Here is a 17,599-nt window from a genome sequence, read left to right on the forward strand (position 1 = left end):
AGTCTTCTACCCTCTTAAATTGGGCCAATAATGTGTACCCATACTTTTTTTTGGAGGGGATCATATAGTAACTGCTAATTAAACATTTTATTAGCTGCTTCTTCCTTTTCTTCCCACATTCCTGTTGCTTTCTTCTTGGCTTTAACCCAGGTCTTATAACTGCTTGGTATGCTTTAATCAGCTTGCTTACTGCCTTGCTGGTTTTTATTAGCCAGTGTGTAGAGAATAATGTGAGAAGATGCTTGGGGCATAAGCTGAAACATTCCTGGAATGATAGAGAGACACTGACTCAGGAGCAGTCAGTGCACAGGGAAATGTTGAAATTTAGCTCATCAGAATAAGCAAAGGTCTAGAAAGACATCTACATTAATCAATGGAAACAGGGGCCAGACTAAAAATTGGAATTAGAATGTAGGACTGAATGCATTTATACGTAGAGTCTGCTTTCTGTGCCGCAGTAAAAGCAGGTGGTATTGACTTAGGTTTTTTCAAAGTGGTTAAAGTATTAGACTGAATGGTCTAAAAATTTCCTAGATTGAAGTAAAGGTATGTTCAAGAATAGACTATCTCTGAAATGTTACAATTGAACATAGAACATTTATGTTAGTGGTTTTATTCTGTAAATGATAATACTAATCCCTGTAGTTCTCTTTATGTTGTCAGTGTGTTTCATTAACTGTATCTGCTTGATCTCAAACCTTGATTATTTCTCTAACTGCATAAAAGTCACTTATCCACCTCTCAGGTTTTTTTTTTTTTGTTGTTGTTGTTGTTGTTGTTGTTGTTTCTTTTCTTTGAGACGGAGTCTCACTCTGCTGCCTAGGCTGGAATGCAGTGGTGCGATCTTGGCTCACTGCAACCTTCACCTACCAAGTTCAAGTGATTCTCGTGCCTCAGCGTCCTGAGTAGTTGGGATTATAGGCACATACCACCATGCCGAGATAAATTTTGTGTTTTTAGTGGAGACAGGGTTTCACCATGTTGGCCAGACTCGTCTCGAACTTCCAACCTCAGGTGATCCACCTGCCTCGGCCTCCTAAAGTGCTGGGATTACACGCGTGAGCCACTGCACCCAGCCTCAGAGTTGTTTTTTTTTTTTTTTTTTTTTTTGAGACAGAGTTTTGTTCTGTCCCCCAGGCTGGAGTGCAGTGGCACGATCTCGGCTCACTGCAAGCTCCGTCTCCTGGGTTCAGGCCATTCTCCTGCCTCAGCCTCCCGAGTAGCTGGGACTACAGGCGCCTGCCACCGCACCCGGCTAATTTTTTGTATTTTTAGTAGAGACGGGGTTTCACTGTGGTCTCGATCTCCTGACCTTGTGATCCGCCCGCCTCAGCCTCCCAAAGTGCTGGGATTACAGGCGTGAGCCACTGCGCCCGGCAGCCTCGGAGTTCTTTACAGAGAAGAGAAACAATAAGTCTAATGTGGATCAAAATGAAGTATTGAGCTTCATTACTGGTAAAGGTGAGTTGGAAAATGTGGTGAATATTACAGTATTGCACTCCTAGTGAAAAGTGAAAGCTCCCACATGAAAATAGGAGAACAGAGGAATAGGTTTTTCTTTTCAGTGTAATGAGATCTGGCATTGCCAGAGTCCCTTCAGATAAACACTTTGGGCAGGAAACTAGGCAGGCATATCACCATTGGGCTTCAGATGGGCACCTAACAATGCTGTCGTTACTTTAGGAGACAGATCACCACAAAGTGAGATCGATTTGGTTGCTTCAGATCTGGACTGAATATTGTATTTTAATTAGCTATATTAAATAAAACAAATTAACTCTTTTGAATGTATTGCTTCATTTGTAAGGTGGGATTACAGTTATTTGAGTGATGATTACAAACATAAACATGACTAAAATGCCCAGTACTTTCTGGTTTATAGTAGTGGTTTCTGGTTTAGTAAATAGTAATAAAAGGATAACTGTTAACAGTTAACAAGTCAAACCTTGAAAATGTTTGCATCTTTAAAAATTGTAACTGCCACATTTGTTACATTTTAAATTGTGCTGTTAAAAGTAGAAAACTTGGCTGGGCGCAGTGGCTCACATCTGTAATCCCAGCACTTTGGGAGGCCCAGGCGGGCAGGTCATCTGAGGTCAGGAGTTCCAGACCAATCTTGCTAACATGACAAAACCCTGTCTCTACTAAAAATACAAAAATTAGCTGGATGTGGTGGCAAACGCCTGTAATCCCAGCTACTCGGGAGACTGAGGCATGAGAATTGCTTGAACTTGGGAGGTGGAGGTTGCAGTGAGCCGAGATCGTGCCACTGCACTCCAGCCTGGGTGACAGAGCCAGACTCTGTTTCAAAAAAAACCCCCAAAATTGAAAACCTGTCTCCTTAAACTAATATTGTTTCTCTGACCTACTCATTTCAGGAAACAAAAGGCTACAATTGCCTTTATGCTGATATGCCCTTATATTGAAGACTTGACCATATATAGGAACATTACCCAGAATGCCGGGTATAGGTTTTGATTTTCTTGTCAAAATAAAATGTCAGACATATTCTCCATGTGTTTTGGAGAAGGTAGTATTATATGGGTCAGCTGTACATTAGTGAAGACCTGTCATTTGAAATAGGAGCTTTTAAAATTGTATATATTTAAGGTGTAAAACATGATGTTTTGATATACATATACATAGTTAAATGATTACTACAGTAATAGGAGCAATAATTTCAATTTGAGCCAATGTGTTGAGATTGTGGAAAAAGTGTTATTTTAGGGCACAGGAAAACATACAGAATATACTGACCTGACTTAAACTTTCTATAGGATAACTTGCACATAATTATTGTTTAGTAAATATTTGTTGACTGGCCTCTTGCTGTATATTCATTTAGTCAGATACATTAATGAAGATCCTAAGGTACTTCATTAAAATTTGAATATGTGTAACAGGATACTCCTTTATCGATGGAATAAAGTGAGGCTAAAACATACATTTAGTTGTGTTCAGTCTGTTTGATGCTAGAAGTTGTAACAAGGGGCTGGGATTTCTGGTACTAAATAATATTGTTCTTTGGGGAGAGAATTCTGGAGCTTTTCTTGGACCAGTTACTGTTTACTGATTTAGTTTTAAAAATGTATATGAAGAAAGTCATTTAAGTATGTGCTGTGTCCTACGTTGTCTGCATCAAGCCTCCAGCTGTTTAACCATTCTCTTGATAGAGCAAATTGAAATGTTTTTGGCCTATAGAAGTTTGATATATTTTGACAAGATTATGGCAAGTTTGAAAGATCTTATCCTTTTATTTTTTAAAATTTTATCTTATACTGATTTGCCATAGCATCAAGTGTTACTGAAGTTGTGTGCTAGGGCTTTTATGAAAGGCTGATAATATTTAGCATATTATGTACAAATTGCTTAAATAACCCTGTAAATAAATAAATAATAATAATTTTAAGGTGCTGAGGGAGGTTTTGACTATTGGGAGGAAAGTTACTTGGTGATGTTTTTTTTTAAATGTGAAGTTCAGATGTAGAGTTAACTACTCTGGTTTCTGTGTTGATTATCTTGCTAACAATTTCCCATTTGTTCACTTGCTAAGGCCATTAAAAAAAATTTCCCTGCCGGGTGCGGGAAAATCCTATAATCTCTGCACTTTGGGAGGCTGAGAAGGGAAGATTGCATGAGGCCAGGAGTTTGGGACCAGCCTGGGCAACACAATGAGACCCTGTCTTTAACTCCCCCCGCCAAAAAAAATAGCCGGGTACTGGGGGATGGTGGCATGCACCTGTGTTGGCTGAGATGGGAGGATCACTTGAGCCCAGGAGTTACAGGCTGCCATGAGCTATGATGGCACCACTGTACTCCAGCCTGGGCAACAGGGCAAGACCCTGTCTCTTAAAAAAGGAAAAAAAATCTCATATGCAAAACATAGTTCAAAAGTGGTAATTTTCTTATAAAATTTTCTTATAAAATATTGTTTTTAATCTGAATTTCTTTGTTCAGAAGCAGTAGAGGATCCATGTCTTATTTTTTGCGTTTAGGAGAAACAAATAACATTTAGTTGTGTGTTAAAAAGATAACTGGGGAATTTAGTTGAGGGGGAGGAACCTTTGACTTTTTACATTGTTCTTGGGTATTGGTTTACTATTGTAAAATTCCCAAGTGTAAGCTTTGTGAATCAAGAAGGGATTGTTTATATAAGGGAGCATTACTATGTTTATACCTGTATACTTACTGTCTGGCCCTATTCATAGCTATTAGGAATGGTCAATTTTTATTTTGTATTTATAACCTTTTTGAGATAGGGTCTCATTCTGTCTCCCAGGCTGGAGTGCATTGGCACATTCATGGCTCACTGCAGCCTCAATTTCCTGATTATCCCACCTCAGCCTCCTAAATAGCTGGGACAACAGGTGTGCACCACCATACCTGGCTAATTTATTTTTATTTATTTTTATTTTTTTGTAGAGAAGAGGCCTTGCTATGTTACCCAGGCTGGTCTCAAACTCCTGAGCTCATGCGATCCTCCTGCCTCAGCCTCCCAAAGTGCTGGGATGAGGTGTGAGCCACTGTGTCTCGCCTATTCTATGTTTTTTTATGGTAGAAATAATTGTTTATTTCACAATTATCTCAGTATAATTTAACTAGATTAAAAGAAAATGCCTCTGGTTAAATAAACTAAACTTCAAATCTTCCAGCAATACAGTAATATAAAAACGGCTTCGGAAAACCAGAATTCATCTTCCCAGCTTACCTAGATAAATGAGGCTATGATGTAAGAGGCTCTTTACCAGTCTTAAACTTACTGATAGAGTTAGACAGACCATTTTATGTATTTGTACTGCTTGGAGCTTTTAGACTGTTGGGATTTTTTTCTTTTTTCAATTTCAAGTTTTGACTGTGTCTTTAAAATGTAATAATAGTTAGATTTGGGATCCAAGTAGATCACTTTACTCAAAAAATTTGTAATTCTTAGTGGGATTTGGTTTCAGGATAAAAATATAGCTCAGTATAACTATCTGAGCTTTTTTTTTTATATGTCTGTCTTTCATCCTGTGTTTATAAAAATCAATAAAGTACAGAGTTGAAAAGTGTTATTTTGCTGACTGAAGTTATAAAAGCCTTGAGTATTTGAGTTCAGTTAAGACTGATTTCAGTGATAGATATTTTCTTTTTTTCTTCTTAATGGTATCAGACTATGAGGGCTCTTCCCTGAGACTTTGACTGTCATTATTATTGACTAAATTGGTAGGTGAAAATTAAAAATAAACTTCTCAAATAAAATAATGAGTTCTCATTTGTTGACTTTATTTTCTTTTTTGTTTGTTTTGTTTGTATAGAAGCTGCATGCTTTGTGACTTGCAGTGCAACTTAAGGAACCCAAAATAAGGATTATGTCCAACCTCCTTCATATGGGTACCTTTTTTTTTTTTGAGACAGGATCTCACTGTCATCCAGTTAGGAGTGGAGTGGTGCGATCATAACTCGCTGCAGACTTGACCTCGTGGGCTCAGGTGATCCTCCCACCTCATCTTCTCAAGTAGCTGGGACTATAGGTGCATGCCACTATGTATGGCTAATATTTTCTATTTTTTGTAGAGAGAGAGTTTTGCCATGTTGCTGGTCTTGAACTCCTGGGCTTAAGTTAACTGCCTGCCTTGGCCTTCCAAAGTTCTGGGATTATAGGTGTGAGCCACCATGCCCGGTCAGATTGATACTTGCATTTGTGGACTTAACACATGCAACTAGTGCTGTTCCTTTAATTCTTATGTTTTGGGATATTCTCATTTTTATTTTGTATTCAGGATCAGGAACCTATAAGACAACTGGTTTGCTTTAAGAGACTAAACTTTATTTTGGGGGAGTTGGGTAGAATTGTTTGGAAGTGCTGAAATTTTTGTTTTCCTTTATGTTTAAAGAGGTCAAATAATCCACAAGGTGTATGTGGTGATTTGAGAAGCTGCAGGGACACTCCATTGTTGTAGGTATTAGGGGCCTGAGGAAGCCACAACTTTAATTCATCTCTAAATTCTCAGCTTGTTGTGTTAAGTACATTGTAGACTTCCAGTTAGTGTTTGAATGAATGAATTCATGGTAGGCACATTAAATATTTGGCATATTTTGGGTAAGTATTTAATTATTTTTCTTCTATTTTTGGGTCATCTTTAGAAATTATGATACATCATAGTTGCTCCATTTTCTTAAAGTTAGGCTGATGTGACTAGCCATTTATATGGTTTGTTTTCTGAGTTCTGCTCTCCTGGAAAATTATATGTCTCTGTTTGTCAGACTTTTTATGCGCTTCAGTAAAATTTACTAGTATTCTTTGTATGTTCTGTATATATCATAATTTTATTGTTACATACCTGTTTTATTGATATTTTATCATAAATAGGTTTCTGTCACCCCTGTTTGGATGAGGGTAATGAGATACAGCTGGTCTGAAAGAAAATTGCTGAATTAGTATGTTTTCTATCTGGCAGGTTTGCTTAATAAAATTTATATTATTAATTGATTTATTATAAATTGATTAATTTATTAATAAAATAGGAGATAATACTGATTATCTCCTATCTTCATAAGAAATGTATTTAAAAAAATTTTTAGATATGTCTAAAAGTAAGATTTACATTGCAGGGTGGGGGGGTTCTGTATTCTATTCATAGATAGCTAAGTAAAGTATGAAATTCCTGGAAAACAGATATTGTTTTTAGGCGAAGGTTAATTATGAGCTGGTTGAGATTATTTATACAGTTTCAGGGGCCCTGGGGAGGAATTCCAGTCACTTTCTTATTGTCTTGCTAGCCTGAAAGTCTTTGGATGGGACCACATATCTGTCCTGGTAGTGGTGAAGATAGGGATTTTACTTAATGGTCATGACTGCAGAGGAGACCTTGCCTTTTTCCTCTGGGCAGATAATGTCACTATAAAAAAAGAGGAAATAATATTTGTCCCATGGGTATAAATAATTGCATGTGGTATAAGAAAGGCAAGTTAAGAGAGTTACGTATTTATAAAACATGAAACTATGAAATGTTTTTTATTATAATTAAAAATATTTATAAATATATTTTTATAAAAACAATAAAATGACTAGCACTATTTTGTATACTTAATATGTCCTAAGAGTTCTGTTATTTTTCTGAAATCGCTTATTAGTTTTGTTTTTCAGTTGATACTTTCAGATTCTGGTGGCAATTTGCACAGTAATAGTACTATAATGGTACAAAACCAGCAATGTTTTGATATATATAGTATTTTCATTTTTATAATTTAAGCAGCTTGTGATTATACTTTTGATGTCTTTATTGCCACCAAGTGTATAGTGCTTTTTAATTTCATTCAGCACATATTTATTTTAATATGTGTCAGGCACTTGTTTAGGTGCTGAGGATGCAGCAGTGCATGAAACAGATCTTATGTTCTACTCAAAGCTGGGGAATGTTGAACAATAAGTGAGCAATTACAATCCCCTCTAATTGATATAAACTGTAATCGATACTTAGTTTTATTATATTTTAGTGAGGAAATATATCCTAAGCAATCTCTATGAAAATTATTAAAAGTTTTTTTTTGTTGTTGTTGCTATTATTTTTTGTGGCTGAGGGTATGATCTCTTTTGAAAATGAACCTTTGTGTTTGTTTAAAGTAATAGCTCAATATTTAGGTATATACCAGTTAACCATAAAAATTAAATGGCACTTTATATATCCTAATTTCTTATGCATTTGATTTGTCAGTGACTAATTTTTCTTCTGCTTGAATTGTGTTATCTGTCAATTTTTTATTGTTTTTGAACAGTTTTTGCTGTATGTATTTGATGTTATGCTATTTGGTATATAAAGGCTTTTGACTAAGAGAGTTTCAGTTTGGCTTGTATTACTTATCAATATAAAAAGACCTGTTTGTTCTATTTAATGCTTTTGGCCAGAATCACCCTCTGATACTGAATCTGCCAATTTCAGTATCTTTTTTGTTTAATTTGCCCGATAGTGATTTATACTTTAAAAAAACTTGGCATGTACGTTTGTTTTAGGTATGACTCTTAGGAGCAGTGTATATTAGGTTGAACCACGTGAAATTGCCATTTAAAAATTTTATTCTTTAATTGACTTATAATTGTACATATTTATGGGGTATGTAGTGAGATATGATACATATAATGTATAATGATCAGATCAGGTAATTAGCATATCCATCATCTCAAATGTTTATCCATTTCTGTAGGTCAGAAAATTTCATATACTGGCAATTTCATATGGTTCAACCTATGGATAGTCATCATTTTTTTCTAGTCATCATTTTGACTACATGTGAGAATCTTTTAATAGGCAGTATAGATATCAGTAATAATTAGCATTTATTGAGTACTTATGTGTGCTGTTCTAAGCACTTGTGGTAACTCATTTTATGTTAACAACAATCCTGTGAGATAGGAATATTTGTCTTCCATCTGAAAAAAATTAAGGCATAGAGAGATCAAGTTACGTGTTCAGGGTAATTAAACTGATCCATGTAGAAGCCATGATTCAAAACCAGGCATTCTTAGTGCCCAGCTTGGGGTCAACACTGACCTGCTTGGCTTTGGTACCTCTTTACTTGGATTTGTACTAAGCACTCAGTCAGTAGTAACCATTCTCTTCTCCCTTGTGGTAATTAATGGTGGTGGTGGTAGAGAGTCTACAGGATTAGGCTTCAGTTAATTCTTTTCTTTTCTTTTCTTTTCTTTTTTGGAGATGGAGTCTCACCCTGTCACCCAGGCTAGAGTGCAATGGCATGATCTCAGGTCACTGAAACCTCCGCCTCCTGGGTTCAAGCGATTCTCCTGCCCCAGCCTCCCAAGTAGCTGGGATTACAGGTGTGAGCCACCACACCTGGCTAATTTTTTGTATCTTTAGTAGAGACGGGGTTTCACCATGTTGGCCATGCTGGTCTCAAACTCCTGACCTCATGATCTGCCCACCTTGGCCTCCCCAAGTGCTGGGATTACAGGCATGAGCCACTGCGCCCAGCCGGCTTAAGTTAATTCTAAAGCCTGGGACTGTCAGTAGGATTTTAAATCTTAGAGACAAGTTCTGAGAAAGTGACCTGTTGGCTCTGTATTGCCCCCAGGAAAAGTGTTAAGATTGTTATCAGTTACCTGACACCTGGTGGGCTGGCATGCCTTAGCCACAATCTCTTGAATAGTCAGGAATGTCTAAAAAGTTGTAAGAAGAAAAAGCAACAGGAAGAGACAGACAACAGACAGGTGGTTGCCAGAAGCCGGGGTAAGGGGGGAATGGGTAGTGACTGATGGTGGGCACAGGGTTTGCTTTGAAATTAGATTGACACAAATTATTATTTTCCAGTGTATAAAATCAGGTTTTTCAGGAAGTCTTTACATTGAATCACGAGTGATTTCACCCTAGTGTGGTGTAATTGATTTTATTGTTCACTTTTAGTTCTTTATAGACTAATTTCCCCCTCCTTGAGTGTTTGTTTTAAAATTTTGGCTCTTTCTTGGTAACCTGGAATATATATTTGGATAATTATTTTCAGGAAGAGTATATAATATGAGTGATCTCTTTTCTGAGTTCTTGTCCAGTTGAGAAGGACTTGATTATGTACCTGTGCAGGTATGGGATTCTCAGATTTTGATCTTTATGTTTCTGCCTGGGAAAGTTTAAGGGTTGTTATAATCTGGCTTTTAGTTTTCCAGAGGAAAGGGCTAAGTCTGAGATTAACTTGATTCCCCTTGGCCCTTCCTCTCCATTTCTCCTTTTTTCCTCTTTGTAGGTAATCTTTTTTGATTTCTTGTTTTTTGGTAGGATTAAAACATGTTTTTACTAGGCTATATTTAGATATTGGCATGTTTTAATTAATTTTTCCCTATATACTCAAACTCTGTACATGTCTGATTCAGATTTTTCTTCAGTTTAGAAAAAATTCCTTCTAGTATTGTTTTTGAGAGTGTAATATGTTTAAGACCACAGACTGAGGAGCCAGACTGCTTGATTTCCAATTCCTGTTATACTAGTGACTTTGGGTAGGGTTCTTAAGTTTTCTTTCTTTTTTTTTTCTTTTGAGACAGTCCCGCTCTATCGTACAGGCTGGAGTGCAGTGGCGTCATCTCGGCTCACTGCAACCTCCGCCTCCTGGGATCGAGTGATTCTCCTGCCTCAGTCTCCTGAGTAGCTGGGATTACAGGTGCACACCACCATGCCTGGCTAATTTTTTTGTATTTTTAGTAGAGATGAGGTTTCACCGTGTTAGCCAGGATGATCTTGATCTCCTGACCTCGTGATCCGCCCGCCTTGGCCTCCTGAAGTGCTGGGATTACAGGCGTGAGCCACTGAGCCTGGCCTGTAGTTCTTTTTATTTTCTGATTGTGGAATTATTTTATTTAGATTGCCTCTTTTGGATATGATCTCCGTGTTTTTCTTTCCTCAGCATTTCTATTTCTTAATCCTTTTATTCTTTCTGGGAAAATTTTTTGAGTTTTTAATCTTTTTTCTTTTTTTTTTTTTTCTGTTTACTGAAATACCTAATCTGCTGGCCAGTTCTGCTGTTGTTGTCATATTATTTTTTATCTGCAGTTTCTCCAAATCTTAGGTTGTTCCCCATCATAACTTCCTGCTCTAGTTTCTTGTTTGTAATCTTCTCTTGGATTGTCCTGAGAACATCAGTTGGAAATTTTATAAACATGTTTTCCTGTATCTCATAGTAAATCTGTTTCTGAAGAAATTTGCATTCATTGTTTAGGCTAGTATCCATAATTTGAATTAATGGTATTTTTTTTGGACATCAATTTTGTCTTCTGCTCATTTTTATAGTGGAAGGTCTCTGCTAGCTTGGTATTAGTCTTAGCATATGGTAGAATTTGAGATGTTTTATAAGAAAGATAGATGTAGATCATATTAAATTTTTGATTTAAGAAAAATGAAAGGTGGCAATATTTCTTGAAGCCCCAGGAATGACTGATCTGGGATTCATAATATCATAAAAGAGAACGATAAGTGATAAACATTAATATTTATTTAGCTTTTTAAAATGTGCCAGGCACTGTGCCCAGTGCTTTACATATGAATTATATCCTTTACTCTTTCTCAACAACTCTGTGGTAGATACTATTTTTCCTGTAAACTTAACGAAGTTGAAGTTTAGAGATTTACTCACTTAAGGTCAGGATTAAACCCAGGTGTGTCTGACTCAGGCCGTTGACTGTCAAATAGTTAGGTTTTAATGGCCTCTCGTCAGTATCCCAAAGGGCTTGAACCCTTGTAAGTAGGTTCAGTTCCAAAATGATACACTGCCCAATCTTAATCATGATGGTCAGTAGAAGATGTGTTTAGATCCCTCTTGGTGAAAGGAGCCCCCGAGTTTCCATGTAATACACTTGGAAAACCACAGAATTTGTTTCCTTAATTTTGCTCATTCACAACCCCTCTGTCACACTGCTTGATTCTTCTCTGTTTCTTAAGCGTTGCACAATACATCTGATCTCTTGTTTTTAAAAAGTCTCTTCTGCCTGGCCAACATGATGAAACCCTGTGTCTACTAAAAATACAAAAGTTAGCCGGGCGTGGTTGCGGGCGCCTGTAATCTCAGCCACTCAGGAGGCTGAGGCAGGAGAATTGCTTGAACCCGAGAGGTGGAGGTTGCAGTGAGCTGAGATTGCGCCATTGCACTCCAGCCTGGGTAATGAGAGCGAAACTTCATCTCAATTAAAAAAAAAAAATCTGTTATGGTCTGTGTTATGTAGATATTCTTGGAGTTCTGGGCATGTAGCTGACACCTTTTCATGAAGTGCAGAAAAACCCATTTTATATGAATGTGTTTTCAGAGTCAACCATAGTTCCTATTACAGAAGATAGACCCATTAATTATTGGTTGTGTGAATGTTGTATAAATTAAATTAGATAAGGAGATTACATATCATACTCCTCTAAAATGGGCATATTTAAAGTAGTTGGGTATATGTATCATGATCAACTGGAAATCTTTTTCAAAATACAGATGTTTATTATGACTTAGAAACACTCTTCTAAGTTGAGTATATTTAGAGACTGTAAAAGTAATTGAATAGTTTTTGGTCAATAATTGCTACTTTTCTTGATTTTTAAATATTCATGCTGTAATGATCAAAATGTCCAAATTCATAGCGTATATGGTTTAGATCTAGTTTATATTATACAGAGAAAGGCTGTCAGGAGTTTCTTGAGGTAATAAATACATTATTGTCTAGTTCATTTTGGAGTTATTTACTGTACTAAACCAGCCTTACAATGAATTTGCAGATTTTTGATATTACTCTCGGCTTGCAGAGAGAGAAGGATGCACAGTAAATAATCCCTAAATTCAGGGAGTTGACCTAATGAGAGTAAGTTGAGAATAGTTGAATTTTTAAGCTCTTTGGATTCTGGGCTAGTATTTTGATTTATTTGATTTAAGATGATTGTTGAGGTTACATGAAAATAAGTCTTTCCAAAATGAAAATATTTTTAGTAATCAAATGAGGATTTTCTGATCAGCGATAGGGTGCATTGGAAATGAGATTTTCTGATCCACAGCAGCATGGATTGCACCGTACTGGGGAATTGATGTAAAGTAATACTTAAAAGTTTATATTACTGGCCAGGCACCTTGGTCATCAAGAGTGAGTGAGTCCAATAACTAGTAGGTGTCTTGGCTTGTGAGGTGCCCCCTCCAGCATTAATGGGAAAAGAGATGAGGGCCAGGGCCGGGCACAGTGGCTCACTCCTGTAGTCCCAGCACTTTGGGAGACCAAGGCAGGTGGATCACCTGAGGTGGAGAGTTCGAGACCAGCCTGACCAACATGGAGAAACCTTGTCTCTACTAAAAATACAAAATTAGCTGGGCGTGTGGTGCATACCTGTAATCCCAGCTACTTGGGAGGCTGAGGCAGGAGAGTTGCTTGAACCTGGGAGGTGGAGGTTGCAGTGAGCCAATATTGCGCCATTGCATTCCAGCCTGTGCAACAAAAGCAAAACTCCGTCTCAAAAAAAGAAAAAGTTCTTATTACTGAGGAAAATTAAAAAATTCAGTGCCTTCAATATAAACACTTAAAATTATGGAATATGAAAATTATGGACATATCAGACCTGAATTTTATGTTATTTTACCCACTTGACCGGTAGGGTCTTGAGTCATATATTTTAGTGGAGGCAGTTTTATTCGTGTATTTTTTTTTTTATTTTTTAAGACAGGCTCATGCTGTGTTGCCCAGGCTAAAGTGCAGTGGTGCGGTCTCGACTCACTGCAAACTCTGCCTGCTGGATTCAAGCAATTCTCCTGCCTGAGCCTCCCGAGCAGCTAGGATTACAGGCGTACACTACCACACTCGGCTAATTTCTGTATTTTTAGTACGGACGGGATTTCACTGTGTTGGCCAGGCTGGTCTCAAACTCCTGACCGCAAGTTATCCGCCCACTTTGGCCTTCCAAAGTGCTGGGATTACAGGTGTGAGCTACCACACCCAGCCCATACATTGTTTTTCAATTCTAAAACATTCTGTTTTAAAAGATCAGTTATTTTGTTCATTATTTCCTTAATAGTGTATTCTTTCATGATTATGAGAGCCAATTCAATATCTCTAATGGTCTTTTGAAAATCTTAAATACGACAAATTTTATTCTGGGTTTCCATGACTCAAAAATCAGTGTTGATGGTTCTTGTCTCCCCTCCCTCATAATGTGGTTTGGCACAATGCTTCAGGGAAATAACAGTGAGGGTGATTGAGGGAAAATTGAAAAATCCATGAAGGAAGTAATAGCTATTCTTAGAATTATTGGCTCTGAAAAAATACTTTCTTAGGTTCTCTTTAGTCATGATTACTCATAGGAAACAAATATGAGGTTTATAGTTTTAAATCCAGGTATTTCTTTAAAGAGAAAGTAAATGTTAAAGAAGTCATATTCATTGTTTTCATTAAGATTTGAGATTTTTGTAACAAGTTAGAGTAAAAGGGAAGTAAAAATCAAATAAGCTAAAATAAGTACCTGAGATGTCTTTTTTTCCCATGTTAGACAGATAATGTACCAACGCTGTAGCAAGGTTTGAGGGAGGCACATCTCATATGTGTGTGGAAACCCAGTTATCACGCTTATGAACTACAAAAGGATCTATATAAGTTCTTGTGTAGGTGTTAGCTAACAATCTGGTGTTCCTAAAATGTGAAACGCATATATCTTACTCTTTGGCAAATTAGCAAAGTAAGCTGGCGTAACAGCTTCTATTCCTGACAGGAAAATTTTATACCTTTTTGTACTTGATTATTCCATTAGATTATTATCTACAGTTACCTGAATGTGAATTAAAAATTAAAAAGAAATCTATATATGAGGTAGATGGATGGCTCCCAGAAAACATGTACGTACAGATGTTTTTGCCATAAACCTATAGAATAATCATATTTAACTAGAGTAGATTTAATCACTTGGGGACATTGTTGAAACTGCTTCCAGAGGTGGCACAAGTTATATTTTGAAGGTTACAAATTTTGTTATATTTAGTTTATGCCACTTTAATACTTCTAAGGTTTAAATTTTCTGTGCTTTTTTGTTTACTTGACATTTCTGGGATTGAGATCGTGTTTGTTTCCTGCTATATTTGTTTTCTAGTCACGTTGAACCTTGTTTTTCTAATAATTATGCTGCAATATTATTTGATACATAAAATTTTAGCTATGTTCTCTTGTCCCTGTTGATATTTTGCATTTATATAAATAACCTTTATAGGATAAAGTACAGTGTCTTTTATCTTGAAAAAAGATGAAAAACTTTTCCAGTGTGTCCCCATTTGGTTCCAGTTATCCACATTTGAAGTCACTGTGGCTTCGCCTGTTTAAACAAGTTTCTTTTCTTGTCCCTGCAGTAGCAACCACCAGGGCCATCGTTTTACATGTCAATTTCTTTCATTCAGAAAGAGGTGCTCACTTTGGTCATTAATTTTTGTTTTCGTCTGCTCCTCTCATTATGGTAGTTTATAGAAATTATTTTTTAATTTTAGTTTTATTTTTTCTTTTTTTGTAGAGACAGTCTCACTCTGTTGCTCAGGCTGGTCTTGAACTCTTAGCCTCAAGCAGTATTCCTGCCGCAGACTCCCAAAGTGTTGAAATTACAGGTGTGAGACACCACACCCAGCATAGAGATGGCTTTTTTTTTTTTTTTTTTTTTGACGGTCTCCTGCCTCAGCTTCCCGAGTAGCTGGGATTACAGGCACCCACCACCACACCCGGCTAATTTTTGTTTTAGTCGAGGTGGAGTTTCACCATGTTGGCTAGGCTAGTCTTGAACTCCTGAGCCCAGGTAATCCGCTGACCTTGACCTCCCAAGGGGCTGGGATTATAGGCGTGAGCCACTGCACCCGGCCTAGAAACTATTCTTTAGCTGTGATATGTACTTTATTCTATCATCATTTATTTTATTTAGATACCACACACTGTGCTAGATTCTAAAGGGAATGTATGCTTGTATTTTTCTTTTTTTTGTTAAGCTAACTTTTTCTCATGCTTTTATTACTTGGAATTTTTTTTTTTTTTTTTTTTTTTTGAGACAGAGTTTCACTCTTGTCACCCAGGCTGGAGTGTGATAGCGCAATCTCTGCTTACTGCAACCTCTGCCTCTTGGGTTCAAGCAGTTCTCCCACCTCAGCCTCCTGAGTAGCTGAGATTACAGGCGCCTGCCACCACGCCTGGCTAATTTTTGTATTTTTAGGAGAGACGGGATTTCACCATGTTGGCCAGGCTAGTCTCGAACTCTTGACCTCAAGTGATCCTCCCGCCTCAGTGTCCCAAAGTGATGGGATTACAGATGGGAACCACCGTGTCCGGCCTTACTTGGCTTTTTTATTCTTTTTATTTTGGCAAATTTGAAGCATATACAAAACCAGGGAGACTAATATAAATATTCCTGTCACCTTTTGCCAACTTTAGCAATTACCAAATAAGGAGCAATCTTATTTCCTCTATGCCTCTATGCCTCCCAGTTCTACCTTAGATTATATGAAGCAAATCCCAGACAGTCACATCATTTAATATGTAAATATTTCAGTATGTACTGCTGCAAGGACACCTTCATAACCATATCACCATCCTCACACTCTTAAAAATGTCAGCAGTAATTTCTTAAAATCATTATCTAGTCTGTGTTCTTTGTTTTTCTTGCATAGATGGGAAATTTGGAGAGGAAATCTCAACATTTTAATTTACTCTTCCTTCTTTTAAAAATTATCTTTTAGTGTCTCGTATCATAAACCTTCAGAAGTTCAAGTGTGTACTGGTGAGTTAGTCAGTTGAAAGAAACCCATCAGTGTACTTATAGTGTTCCCTCAATGGCACAGTCCTGATCGGACTGTGGAGTACTGGGTGGCTCCTGGAGTTTCAGAAACTTTTAATTTACTCATCTTGGAATTTATTTGTGCAGCAAATATTCAACTGTCTGCTCTATGCCAGGTGTACTTCTAGGTGCTTGGGTTACATCAATGAATAAAACAAAAATCTTTGCCTTTGACAATGTTGTATTCTAGTGACAGACAGTAAACAGTTAATATACTACAAAAATAAATTATATGTTAGTAAGTAAGTGCTTTGGCAAGCAGGAGTAAGTAGAACAGAATAAAGGGGAAAATTGGAATTTGATGGTGGTGGGAAGCAGTATTAAATAAGGTGAGCATGATAGGTCTCTCAAGAGGATGAGATTTGAGCAAAGGTGTGAATAGGAAACTAAGGATGGTAGTCAGGCAGTTATCTGGGAGAAGTGTGGGTTGTGATGGAACAGCCAGAGCAAGTAAGCCAGGGTTGTTTGAGGGAAAGCAAGGAGATCCTTTAAATGGAGTTGAGTAAACAAGGGGGATAATTGTAGAAGATAGGTTACAGAGGTGAGGTAAAGTGGAGTCAGGAGAGTAGTGAGGTGGGGTAGTTTGTAGTACCAGGTGTGTAATGCTTTTGAAGGTCATTTGGCTTTTATTCTGAGTGAAATGGGAGAGTCATTGGATGGTTTTGATCAGAGCAATGACAGGAACTAAATTAAAAAGATCACTCTGACTACTTTTTGGAAAATAGGCCATAGGAGAGCAAGTAAAGAAACAAGAAGGCTGGTTAAGGATGCTTTTAGAATAATCCAAGTAAGAGACAGTGACTGGGACTGGGTAGTGGCAGTGGAGATGGTGAGAAATAGATGATTTCTGGATATAATTTGAAGGTAGAGCCAAAGGAATTTGCTGACTATAGATATAAAGGGTGTATGTGTGTGTTTAAGGAAGGACAGAAAGAGAGGAGTAGCATGACTCTTAAGTTTTTTGGCCAGAGTAGCTGCAGGGAGGGAATTGCCATAAATTGAGATGAGAAAGCCTGCAGGAGGTTGGTGTCAGGTTAGGGGTAGGTTGGAGGTAGAAAGAAAGGTTAGATTTTTGAGTGTGTTGAGTTTGAAATGTCTTTTAGATGTCTAATTTGAGAAGACTGCCTTATAACTATGTCTGTTAAATAATAAATTTTTGACACCACCACCATCACCAACAAACTCTTGTTAAAAAAAAATGAATTAACTGGATTCTGTGTGAACAGCAGTAGAGACCCCATGGCTGTAATATTTCAGTTTCTGCACTCAGTAAGGCAGCAGGTCTCTTGTGGCTTGACCCAGGATTTAAA

General features: G+C 37.2%; 1 protein-coding gene and 1 non-coding gene across 7 annotated transcripts in view; one reads left to right on the plus strand and one right to left on the minus strand.

The window, feature by feature from the left end:
- The window catches only part of RABGAP1L (RAB GTPase activating protein 1 like), an 800,696-nt gene that overhangs the window by 33,673 nt on the left and 749,424 nt on the right, over nucleotides 1-17,599 (plus strand). The window lies entirely within an intron of this gene.
- LOC114675368 (small nucleolar RNA U13) lies at nucleotides 13,974-14,075 on the minus strand. Its single transcript, XR_003726416.1, has one exon. It is a non-coding gene; the product is annotated as a small nucleolar RNA U13 (small nucleolar RNA).

The sequence above is a fragment of the Macaca mulatta genome, chromosome 1 (assembly GCF_049350105.2).
Source record: "Macaca mulatta isolate MMU2019108-1 chromosome 1, T2T-MMU8v2.0, whole genome shotgun sequence".
Lineage (NCBI taxonomy): Eukaryota > Metazoa > Chordata > Mammalia > Primates > Cercopithecidae > Macaca > Macaca mulatta.